Source organism: Suricata suricatta, chromosome 11 (assembly GCF_006229205.1).
Source record: "Suricata suricatta isolate VVHF042 chromosome 11, meerkat_22Aug2017_6uvM2_HiC, whole genome shotgun sequence".
Taxonomy (NCBI): domain Eukaryota; kingdom Metazoa; phylum Chordata; class Mammalia; order Carnivora; family Herpestidae; genus Suricata; species Suricata suricatta.
In genome coordinates, this window is record NC_043710.1 from 51,653,158 (window position 1) to 51,665,539 (window position 12,382).

Here is a 12,382-nt window from a genome sequence, read left to right on the forward strand (position 1 = left end):
ACCCAACAGTTCCAGCTTCAAGAGGTGTACCTGATCATCCTTTATGTGTTAAAAAAGGAGTGAGCTGAGGTAAGAATATATGTAGACTCCTAGAAGTTTGTGAAAGACTAATTGGTCAGGAGGCTGGATGGAGAAGTAATGGAACACTGGACAAAGGCCTTCTACAGAAGAGACATACAGCCGATCCAAAGCACAGGACACCAGAGTAAAGGTGTTTGTGTTTACAGTTAATATCCACCAAGAGCCTCAAGCATGGAGGGAGCATGAAACAACCAGGTAGTCAGAAGTGGTTTGGCCAGAAGTCATCCTCTGCCATCTGTCATCCTCAGTGCTGGAACACATGTCAAATGTATGCAGTAGACATGGGGGAACAGATGGAAGTTGTGCATGAATCCGACTGTGTGGGGCCCCCCACACCAGGACTGCTCTACTCATTGTTGCTGCTGAATGTGCAGCCTTCCAGAAGCAGAGCTGATGTGGACATCAACCAGCGACTTAGTGTCAGGTTAATTACAGTGGATCTCTTTTGACCTGATAGAATGAGCAATTCAGCAGGATTGGTGTTGATTATATTCAGTCAATTTCTGTATGGAATCGCCTTTTCTGTTTTTAGGACCTCAGCAAACAAAAGTAACTGAAGGTGTACAAAGTCATGGGTCCACCCAGATAGGATCTTACAAAATATGTCATCAAACTGTATAGCCGTGGAGGTACCACTTTGGGCACGTGGTCATGACAGCCATTAGTTTCTCACTTATCACATGACCCAGAACTTGGAGGCCTCCTCAAGTGATGGAACAGCCTTCGAAGGTCCTGCTGAATTGCTAGTTTGGAGATGATCCCAGCAGAGTTTGGGCGTCTCTCCAGCAGACTGCAAATGCCCTAATTCAGTGGATCGAGGTCTGTAGTGCCACCAGATCAGGTAGGAATTTTTTTTTCCTTAGAACAAACGTTCTTTTCTTGCCTCAAAATATCCCTTTCTTTGCTCTGAATATGCAGTTGTAAAAGAGGCAGAGACAGATATTTGTGAAGTTACATTTTATTAATTTCAAAAATGGTTTCATTTTAGCTGTATGTTAATGGGCTTGATGTAGTAATGATTGCACAAATCATACTTTTAATTTTTTAATGTTTTATTTATATTTGAGGGAGAGAGAGCTTGGGAGGGTCATAGAGAGAGGAAGACATAGAATCTGAAGCAATCTCCAAGCTCACGACATGGGGCTTGAACCCACGAACCGCGAGATCATGAACTGAGCTGAAGCCAGACACTTAACCGACTGAGCTCCCAGGCGCCCCATAAATCATAATTTTAGATTTAAGTATTAATTCTACCTTATAAACTTCCAAATATTTTCTGAAAGTATTTTTATTATTTGCTTTCATCTATTTTTATTGAACTTTGTTTCTTCTCTAACTTCTAACATCTGAAATAGGGCTATTCTATTTTATTTTCTCTTTTAAAAGTAGCTTGGGTACTTAAAATCATAATTCTGACTGGGAAAAATATATCTGACTAAGAGCCATATATTCCCATATGTGAATTTCAGTTTCATGCAACATTAATTAATCTTTGCTTTCCCAAATATTGTAATAATATTATATGAGGAATTTTAATTTTTAGTACATCTGTAGAAACAGGCATACCTGGCTTGGGTGCTGACTTAAACTACCCTAGTATAATAAAAATTTACTTATTAGTTTCAGCATTTCTGTGTAAAAATAATGATCTTTGCATTGGATAAACAGGTATGATAATCATACCTCTATGCTTAAGAACTACTAGTCATGTGAGACTTAATTTCCACTTCTCCAAATAAGGAATGATAAACCATACCTTTTTGGAACTTTATTTAAGCAAGATAATGAATCTAAAGCACTTAGCAAAGTGAGCTACTGCTTCTTAGGCACATAGAAAAATGCAACTTTGTGTTTTCTAACTCTTTATATCCTAGCAAGGATAGGTAGCAGGTAACCTCATAGCATAGGCAGTTAAGAAGTCAGGGCACCTGCTTCAGATTCTGTGTCTCCCTTTCTCTCTGCCTCTGTCTCTGTCCCTGTCTCTCTGTCTCTGTCTCTGTCTATCTCTCTCTCTCAAATAAATAAACATTAAAAATTAAAAAACAAAAAAGAAGTCAGGGTCATAGTGAACTTTGTAAAAGGGCAAGTAATGGCTCCTCTATGGACTAGATTTTTGCCAGGGTATTTGGAAGAACCTCAAATATCAGAAGCTTGCCTCTGGGAACTATGCACAATTTAGTCTTGACCACAAACCATCTCAGAGGTACTTGTTTGTTGAGACGATCCTAGTTACTGTGTTCATTCAGAACCAGGTGAAATGAAAAAGTTCCTTTGCTATTGACACTTAATTCCAAGGTATTTTTGTAGTTCAATTTAATGTAATAGTGATTTTGCCTATTTTAAAAATATTTTAAGTTTATTTATTTATTTTTGAGAGAGAGAGAGAGACAGCACAAGTGGAAAAGGAGCAGAGAGAGAGGGAGAGAGAGAGAGAGAGAGAGAGAGAAAGAATTCCAAACAGGTTCTGCACCGTCAGTGCACAGCCTGATGCAGGGCTTGAACTCACAACTGTGAGATCATGACTCGAGCCAAAATCAAGAGTCCAATGCTTAACTGACTGAGCCACCCAGGCGCCCCTGATTTTGCCCATTTTATTCACATTCCTCTATCCCAGTGTTTTTACTGTGTCTGATAGCAAGAGGTGAATAAATATTGAATGAATGTTGTTAATTTGCATCATATGAAATGAATTAGTTTTTCTTGGAGATCTTGTAGTGAAGTTCATGTAGAACATTTCACATCTGAAGAAAGACACAGGACAAGTTCAAATTCAATGAAATTAAGGATGAGTTTTTACCAGTGCTATTGGAGAATTAGTAGAACATGTTCAGTGGTAGGTATCTTTGTTTACAATTGAACTGTTAATCTGTTAGAACATTGACTTTTTGAATTATTGATTCTATAGCATTGCGTACGTAGTACATATTTCCTCTTCCATATTTTCTTCTTATAGTTTATTGTTTGGCCTTTTGATTAAAATTTAAAATAAATCTGCAGTCTACTTTTTCTATATGGTGTGATGTTGGCATTAAGATATACTTAAGAGTGTTTTTTCTCCATATGAATATCCAGTTTACTCATCAGCATACATTAAGAGAGAGAACATTATTCTCTATTGCACTGCACAGAACTTTGACATATACAGACATTTGTCCATTCCAGATCTCATGTTTATCACATTGGCCATTTCCAGAATCTTTGCATCAGTACCACGTTGTCACAATTGATATAGCTGTTTGTGTGAAACAGTGAAGCCCAGTAGGAGTAGAGATGTTGGCTTTAGTCATTTGAGGACCTGGAGGCATATTACAGTGTAAGGGGATAACTATGTACAAGACAAATATCCTCATACTGAAAACACAGAACACTCACTTCAATTAAAAATCTCATAAGGACATGACATAATTTGTGTTACTGTGTTTGCTTTTCTTAGTTGCTACAACTCACCAGGGGTCTTCATTGGCATCCTCTGTGCAAACTGTTTGAGAAGTTCAGGGAAGATACAGTTTACACTTAGGACTACGTATTTCTTTATGGGGAGTCCCTGGACATTCTGGATAACATGGTCATCCTCAATCTGCTTATAGTATTGTCGTAAAGTTAATTACATTTCACAGGGATATTTGGACATGTGATAATATTCTATGACACTTTGAATACTGGCCAGAGTTATAGATTGACTTGGCAATGTGCCTGGCTTAGAGGAAGAAATCAGATGAATAAATTCAGGGTAAGAACATCCCAGGATGTCTAGAAGGTTGAAGCATCCATTTTACATTCCAAATCCTATTGTGGCAGTACAAGGAAAAGAGATAACTTGATTATGTGGTTAAAGCAAAGGATTCTCTGGTTGCAGCAGTAATTACAGCTTTATTGTTCATGACTGAATGGAGCAGTACTGTGTGCACCAGGGTATAGAATAACTGTAGATATGTAGTCGGAAAGCTGACTCTGCTGGTTAATTGGGAATGATGGCTCAGGTATTTAGTTTCCCTCACCAAGACAGTTTCCCTCAGCTGTTATTACTCACATCTAAGGACTCAAATCCAGAGAAAGGATTATGCAAGGTGGAATGAAAGTACATTTGTGCAGAGACTTACCCTTCTCCACTTATGGACCATAAAAAGTTGCTAGGCATATATATGATTATGTGAATGATAATGCCCTTGGGGAAGATGATGGTTACTGGCCAAACCAAGCCATATCACCTGGCTAACATTGGGAAGATGTGGCTACAAACCCATATACCAAAAGGCCAACAGGATGGGCATTTATTAATACTGGATGTGTGTGATGTTCCCTGCCAGGAGATGGGAGTAATATTAAAGCTAAATATCAGGGGTGTCTGGGTAACTCAGTCAGTTAAGCCTCTGACTTCGGTGCAGGTCACGACCCCACAGGTTTGTGAGTTCTAGCCCCACATCAGGCTCTGTGCTGACAGCTCAGAGCCCAGACACTGTTATGGATTCTGTGTCTCCCTCTCTCTCTGCTCCTTCCCTGCTCATGCTCTGTCCCTGTCAACAAAAATAAATAAACATTTAAAAAAATTTTTTTAAGCTAAATATCAGACCACAGTGCTAGTCAGAAGTATAGGAAATGAACCTGAGCACTTAGTGCTGCAGTAACTTATAAAGGGCTCAGCAGCAGACCTGTGGGTTGTCTCTGACTCCGCTAGTGCTCCAGCCCATGGACAATCTCCTAGAAACTCCTGTATATCTGCCTGAGCACCACAGTTTTGGTAGAACCACCAGATTTCTTGGCCAGATGGTGGCCAATGATTATACTAGTTTGACCTGCGTGATGTTCTAGGGGCAACAAAGGGTGATACCAGCATCATCACTGTGCAGATGGACAACAGCTGTTTAAGGGGGGACTGTTACACCAGGACATCTATCCTAGAGCCTAACCAGTATTCCCTGCTCTCGTTCAGTAAGACCTCCCCAAAGGAGGGACCCTGACTTGGTATGTTTAAAGTTAAAGCTAGGAGGTTATGAATGGCAGTTTCTTATTTTGTTACTGGACTATGACTGCGCTTTAAGACAAAATGTTCAGGACTATGAGATGCAGCAAAAGCAGTGGTTGAAAAGAAATCTCAAGCTTATAATGCAAATATTCCAAAAGATGTAAGTTCAAAAATCAGTAAGCTTTCTTATCAAGGAGTAAAAGAATGGCAAATGAAGTAAATAAAAGGAAGGATGTGATACAGTTAAAATTAGAATTAAAATGAATGAATAGAGCTAATATCAGCCTTAACCTAAATAAATTTTATTTATTCTAACTATAGTTTGTGAAATTAAATGTCTTTAAGTGTGTGCATATTGAAGTAAAGCTCCCAACAGTGAATGCACAGAGGGCAACCTGTCTCTGTCTTTATGATGGTGTAAAACTGTTTTCTCTATTAACTGTTTTTCAACTGGTAACCATCTAATAGTTTACTGTTGGGATTGATGATTCAGAAAAAAATCTCTACCACACACTTATGAATTACCTTATTTTTTACTCCATAGCACATAGGGTTGAGTGTAGGTGGTACAAAGAGGTACATGGTAGACAGGAGAATGTGGGTAAGGGGAGCTACATGTCCATAATGGTGGCTAAAGAAGGAGAGGAAGGCAAGATCAGGGAAAATAAAAATATGAATTGTGTATGTATTAAATACTTTGAGTCATGCCTGCTATTGATGCCTGTGAAAAATGGTTTGGAAAATAAGGGTATAAGAATTGAGGGAAAAATCACGTAAAATCCCATAATTGTAAAGCAGGGAAGAGACCGTATGTTTTATTAGCTCAGATGTCTTCTGCAGCTGTCTCAACCACGGCCATGTATTCACAGTAGGAGCAGACAGTTACAGTGGGAAGGAAAAGAGGTAGTCTTTTGATTAAAATTGGTAAAATGCCAATGAGCACTATGGCCCAGATAGCCACAATCAGAAACATAGTAACTAGGGTGATAAGTTTGAGGATGGATGTGTGCCTCAGCAGAGCACAGATGGCAACAGAGCAAAGGCCATGACCAACAGGGTGCCAGAACACATGCCCTGCATAGCACAGATGGAAAAACACAAAACTAAAACAGGTGAGGCAAGTGTCAAAAGCCTTGGAGCACTAGCCAAGCCAGAAGATGGCCAATACCTTGGGAGCAATGGCTACACAGAGCCGGAGTGCCAAGAAAATGTATATGGGCTGACGCAGGCTGCATTTTGCAAGGACGATGATCAGTAAAATGATGTTTCTCAGAAGAGCAACCAGGCATCCTACAAAGAAGGAAAACCCAATCCAAAATTGCACATAATGTAGTCCAAAGATTCCCATTAGCATTACTGCTGTGGGTTCCAGATATGACAGATGCCATGGAAGTTTGTAATCTCTCTTTTCACTACTAAGCCTCATACCTACAGAAGGAGAATGGGAGTGGTGAGTGAAAAGGACATAGACCCCTCTATACTGAGACACATCGAGCATTGAAGAAATAAGGTCAGTGCTTTGGGTGACAATTTGGCCAGATTATTCAGAGGTCTTATGCTATATGGCAAGACAGTAGTAGCAAACAATCCTTCAGAGCTTCTGTTAGAGGCTTTCACACGTGGACAGCAGAAGGGTCAGGATTTCTGACTTATTCTTTGTGGAAATGCAAACCATGAATTTGAAAACACTGATCTTTTCATGTCCCATGGCCTCTAGGTTGGGCTTTTTGAAACACCATCAGTAGGCTTTCCTTCTCTGTTTATTTGTAGATGCCTGAGATTTTTCTCTCTTAGCTTCTATCATTTCTTAAAACTCACATTCATAACTATTAGCAACATCCTCCACACATTCCATTATTTTTTCACAATATTTATTGCCTTAATCCATATCTTATGTCTATTTTGACTACATTTTGCTCATTAATGTTGGGACAGGATCACAAGCAAGGAGATCTTAGTATCATTCTATCAATTATTTTTCATTAATGTAAGAATTATTGCACCAAAATTTCCTTCGATTACTCCACACACGTGAAACAGCTATTTTATGACCAATACAAGATTGAGAGCAAAGTGAGAGCTCTTTCTCTAAGATGAGGTACAAGAGAAGGATGTCCACTCTTGTAGTTCTGGAAGTCCTAGCCACATGGATTAGACAAGGAAAAGAAATATAGGGTATCCATATTGGCAAGAAGAATTTAAGCTGTCACTATTTGCAGATGACATGATACTGTACAGAGAAAATCCTAAAGACTCCACCAAAAAACTACTAGAGATAGTAAATGAATTCAGTAAATTGCAAAATACAAAATTACTACCCAGAAATAAGTAGTATTTCTACCATATACTAATAATGAAGCAATATAGTAGTAATAAAGTAGCACAGTTAGAAATTTAAAAAAAAACATTATTTATGATTGTACCAAAGGAACAAAACCCTGAGAATAAACTGAACCAAAGAGGTGAGAGGCTTGTACTCTGAAAATTATAAAACATTGGTGAAAGAGATCGACTACACAAAGTGACATTGGTACTGTGTAAGGAATACCCTAGGCAGACAGTTATTACCCCATAGAAGTATTGAGTATATATCCTCAAACCTTCAAGTGTCTGGAGAAGTGGTTCCTTCTTAAAATGAATCATACCCTATTCTGAGTATGGAAATCTGACCACATAATTAGGAGAAATCTCCTTCCTTGACTGACAATTCAGCCTGAGCTGGGTCTCAATAGATAAAAGAGCAGCCTCAGGGTTCTCCCTGAGAGGGAGTTAGTGGCTGAAGGCAATGTTCCTTTTTTAGAGAGAACACACCTCTTGAGAAGTGAAAATGCTTTTCCAGCAAAGAAACTGCCACTCCAAATTTTCCATTACTGATTCAGTTCCAGTTTCTGTGTCAAATGCTGGTGTGGAAAAGATTCTCAGTGACATGAGTATTCTGTAGACTGCTGATGGCAGCAAGTTATGCATGAAGGCAGTATTAAACAAGTTTGAACTAAAAAAGGAAGGAAAGAAGGAAGGAAGGAAGGAAGGAAGGAAGGAAGGAAGGAAGGAAGGAAGGAAGGAAGGAAGGAAGGAAGAAAAGAAGAGGAGAGGAGACAAGAGGAAAGGAAAGCAAAGCAAAGCAAGGAAGATCAACATGTAAGCATTCATCCAAAAGGTCCTCAGCATTGAAGAGATGGTGAAGAGAGCCAGAGCCAGATTAGAGGCAGCTAGCATGTCCAGCAAGAGGTACATACAGGAACATTTGTTTGTTGGATACCAACCATCATGATGATCACGTTGCCTATCACTGAACAGAAGAGTACGGTGATCCAAATGTGCACAGCCTCTAGTTCAAGCATGCCTGTTATCAGAAAGGTGGAAAATATGGAGTTTGTAACCCTGAGAGGAGACATGACTTCACAGGGCTTCCTGACTCGCTTGGAATGAAATGCAGTGTCTAGAGCACATTTATTTCATTTAATATAGGATTTTATAATCTAGAAGTAAATACCTAGGTCTTAAATGACCACTAGTCTCGCTAGATACTTTTCCCTTCAACTCAGCCTGAGTTTACGAATAATGTAAGTAAATCATTTCCTAGATCGCACCTTCTTTAACTCTAGTCTAAAGGAATTATGTATTTATTTTGATTGCTTTCCCCAAAATAACATGGCTCCAGTTATTTTTAAAACTCCATTTTATTAACTTTATTTTAAAATTCATCTTTTAGGGGCACTTGAGTGGCTCAGTTGGCTAAGTGTCTGACTTCAGCTCAGGTGGTGATCTCGTAGTTCATGGGTTCAAGCCCTATTGCAGGCTCTGTGCTGACAGCTCAGAGGCTGGAGTCTGCTTTGGACTCTGTGTCTCCCTCTCTCTCTGGCCCTCCTCTGCTTGCGCTCTGTCTCTATCTCACAAATAAACAAACATTCAAAAAATTTAAAATTGCCTTTTATATATTTTAAAATAGTTTTCTAATAGTTTTAGATTAGAGAAAAATCGAGACTATAATTCCCATATATTCCTCACACATAGTGACATTTTTTACATTAATAAACCAATATTAAAAATAACTAAAAATTAAAAGTACTTTTATTTCTTTACTTTTTAGCTAATGTACTTCTTCTCTTCTAGGGTCTTAGCCAGGATAACACATTGTTTGCTTGCCATGTCTCATTAGTCTCTTGGCTATTTCCCAGACTTACCTTGTTCTTGTGGATCATAGTAATCTTGAAGATTGGCGGTTAGGGGTATTGTGAAATGGCTTTCAATTAGAACTTGTCTGATTTTGTTCTCATGATGAGAATGGGGTTGTGGATTTTTTGGAGGAAGATTACAGGTAAAAGGTGTCACTTTCATCACATTATATGAAGGACATATATTATCATCATGTTTTCTGACTGGTGATGTTAACCTTGATCACCTCACTCATGTCAGTTTTGACAGGTTTCTCTGTTGCCACCACTTCACACACTGTACATGGCAAATTTTCCTTTGATCTTCTAAATTTAAGAAATACTTTTCAGTACTCAATGTAAGACACTGTCACACAGTTTTGACATACTAATTTCCCTCCTTAAAACACTTTTCCAGGGGTTCCTGAGTGGCTCAGTCAGTTGAACGTCCAACTTGGTTTCGACTTGAGTCATGATCCCATAGTTCATGAAATCCAGTCTCGTGTTGGGCTCTCTGCTGACATCACCATGAAGCCTGCTTGAGATTCTCTTTCTTCCTCTCTCTCTGTTTCTCTCTCTCTCAAAATAAATTAATAAACATTAAAAAAGGGATCGTCTGGGTGGCTCAGACAGTTAAACATCTGACTCTTAATATCAGCTCAGGTCATGATGTCAGGGTTCATGAGTTTGATCTCCATATAGGGGAGCTCTGACAGCATGGAGCCTGCTTGGGATTCTCAATCTCCCTCTCTCTTTGCCCCACTATCTCTCTATCTCCCTCTCAAAAAGAAATAAATAAACTTAAAATCAAAACAAAACTTTTCCATTTGGATTCATTGACATCAGACTTCCTTAATCTTTTTATTGCTTCTTTTTCAGACTATTTTTGGGGATCAACTGCATCCTTTTTTAATGTTCAGGGTTTTTAGCATACTTATATTATTTTCTTTACTTAGCCATCTGCCCTAATGACCTCAGACACCATGTTTTGATCATGATTTGCAAATTCAGTATCCAGCTCTACTCTTCTCATCTGATACCTGATACCTATATCAAACCCAGGCTGGACATTAAGAATGTACCTTAGGCAAGTCATATAGGTTAAAAACGAATATTTCTAACACAAATGCCATTCACCCTGACCTTCCTTATAACAGGACATGGCTATAGGATCTCTGTAGTTTCTCATTCCAAAAACCTCAACATGATTGCCACCTCCATTACTCTTATCCCTGACAATCAGTCACTATCCTTATGGTCCCATCCATTAAATACATGTCATATACACTCAGTTCTTGCAACTTCCTAAGTTGACCCTTGCTCAATCACTACTTTATCCTTTTATTAACACTCTTTTATCTTGTCTCCTGCTATCAGGTCCTATCTGTCTCATTTATTTGGTACGGGACTGATGTTCTTAGCATACATGATTGATGCTTTTGCCATTCTAATTGCAATAAATTTGTAGTTGCATGTTGCCCTAAAGACTAAAGCAAAATTAAAACCTCATCTTTTCTAACCTTGTATCTGTCTTCTTTTCAGTTTTTCCACCTGAATCTCATAGTTACTTATTCACCTGTTTTTCATACAGTCCACTGTATTCACAATTTTGTTTTACTCTGTTTTGTCTGACAAAAATTTTTTATATATTCCTCCGGTTATTTATCATCAATCTCCGGGCCTCAATTACAGATTACTTCCTCAGGGGAGTCATAATTCAAATCCTTGTACTAGATTACAGTTCCCTGTCAAGCTGTCTGTGCACTCTTCATTTCTGAACAGCATTTCTCAGAATTGTTAATGCTGATGTTTGCCTAATAATTCTTGTCTGTGTCACCTGTTATACTGAAAGCAAAGTACTCATCTTGATACCTACTGTTTTCCTGTCCCTGAGAAACGTCTAGCGCAGTGTATGAGACATTTGGGGGTATTTACTCAACTCAGTATTTCTAATGGATAGTTTTCAAAGTTCCAGAGGTATCGCAAACTCAGTATGTTCGACATAGGTTTTGCTATCTTATTGCATAAATAATAATCCTTCTCTGTCACTATCTCATTGAAAACCACAACATCTACTTGAGTTCACAAACTAGAAACTTGAGCATCAACTATGATACCACTCTGGTCATCAAGCCATAAACAGTTGCTAGGTGTGCTCATAGATCCTAAATATCATCATACCATTTATCATATTTCAGTTCTCTCAGGCACCATCAGTTCTTAGTTGTGCTATTCCTGTAGTTTCTAAACTGTTTTCTTTCAGATTTTATAAAGAATTTTAAATGCCATGAAGAAATACTAATGATAGAATGGTACAATACAATGTCAAATGAAAAATTTATATGCACTAAGATCATGTCTTCATGGCATGGACAGAATTTAAGAAATAAATATTTGGAATAGAGGGATCAAAATTTTTTGATAGGCTTGCAGTAAGTCACTAATGGGGAAAAATAATAGAAGTAGGGGAAAGCTCAGCATCAGTTTCAGTTGTTTCTCAGCTCATCTCTAGGAATAAAGTTCAATTTCATTGTATCATGTATTTTGATATGACGGTAACTGATAGAATAGTATAAACAGTAGTCATGATTCCAAAATTTTAGGTAGACATGTGTCTAAATGGAATGAAAGATTGATGACCTGAGGGTCACAGTTTTCATATAGCAAACCACGCTTCAAAAACATGGCAACAAAATGCAAAGACATTTATTATTATGTCTATGAAGGGCATAATTATTCTAGAACAAAATTTTAGAAACCTTTTCATGAACATGTAATAGAAAAACTTACTACTCTTTTGTCTAATGCATTAGGAAGCTTCTTGAGTTCTTTAATAATCAGCTCATCATAAAAAATCATAAATTATGAAATTATTATTCAAATTGTAGGAGGTTGCACACATAGGAAGTAGTGTTACTCTTCTTTTTTTTTCCTCCATAATATTTTATTGTCAAATTGTTTTCCATACAATACCCAGTGCTCTTCCCCTTAAGTGCCCTCCACCATCACCACCACCTCTCTTCCCCCCTCCCCCTTCCCCCTCAACACTCAGTTCATTCTCAGCATTCAATAGTCTCTCAAGTTTTGCATCCCTCTCTCTCCCCAACTCTCTCTCTCTCCTCCATTCCCCCTGGTTCTCCATTAGGTCTCTCTTGTTTTTCTGCTAGACCTATGAGTGCAAACA

General features: G+C 38.3%; 2 pseudogenes; both read right to left on the minus strand.

The window, feature by feature from the left end:
- Nucleotides 1–757: 757 nt before the first annotated feature.
- Nucleotides 758–6,370, minus strand: LOC115272562 (annotated as a pseudogene).
- Nucleotides 6,371–6,466: 96 nt separating this feature from the next.
- LOC115272563 overlaps nucleotides 6,467–12,382 on the minus strand; it is a 12,737-nt pseudogene continuing 6,821 nt past the window's right edge.